Source organism: Eimeria mitis, genomic scaffold, assembly GCF_000499745.2.
Source record: "Eimeria mitis Houghton genomic scaffold, Emh_scaff1249, whole genome shotgun sequence".
Classification (NCBI taxonomy): Eukaryota; Apicomplexa; class Conoidasida; order Eucoccidiorida; family Eimeriidae; genus Eimeria; species Eimeria mitis.
Genome location: NW_013568433.1, coordinates 5,114 through 5,479, shown reverse-complemented (window position 1 = coordinate 5,479; position 366 = coordinate 5,114). Strand labels below are relative to the sequence as shown.

At 51.4% G+C, this 366-nt stretch overlaps 1 protein-coding gene across 1 annotated transcript in view; it reads left to right on the top strand.

Annotated features, from left to right (window-relative positions):
* The window catches only part of EMH_0032920 (uncharacterized protein), a gene marked incomplete at both ends in the record, with an annotated part of 4,311 nt that overhangs the window by 2,698 nt on the left and 1,247 nt on the right, over nt 1-366 (top strand). The window lies entirely within an intron of this gene.

Sequence of the window (366 nt, the reverse complement as noted above, 5' to 3'; positions counted from 1 at the left end):
TATATATATATATGTATATATATATATATATATATATATATAAGTATATATAGCTATCCTGATCTTACTCCTGGTGCTGAGGTGCTGGGGCTGATACTGCTGGAGTTGCTGCTGGCCAGTGCTGCTGCTGCTGCTGTTGCTGTTGGAGCGTTGCTGCTGGGGAAATGCTGCTGCTGCTGATGCTCCGGGATGGGTTGAGGAGTGCGTTGGTCGTTGCCTACGCGCTGCAACAGCGGTGTGCATGCGCGTTTGCTGCTGCAGCGTTCGCTGCTGCAGCGTTTGTTGCTGCAGCATTTGCTGCTGCTGCTGCGTTTGTTGCTGCAACGTTTGCTGCTGCATCGCTTGCTGCTGCTGCTGCGTTTGCTG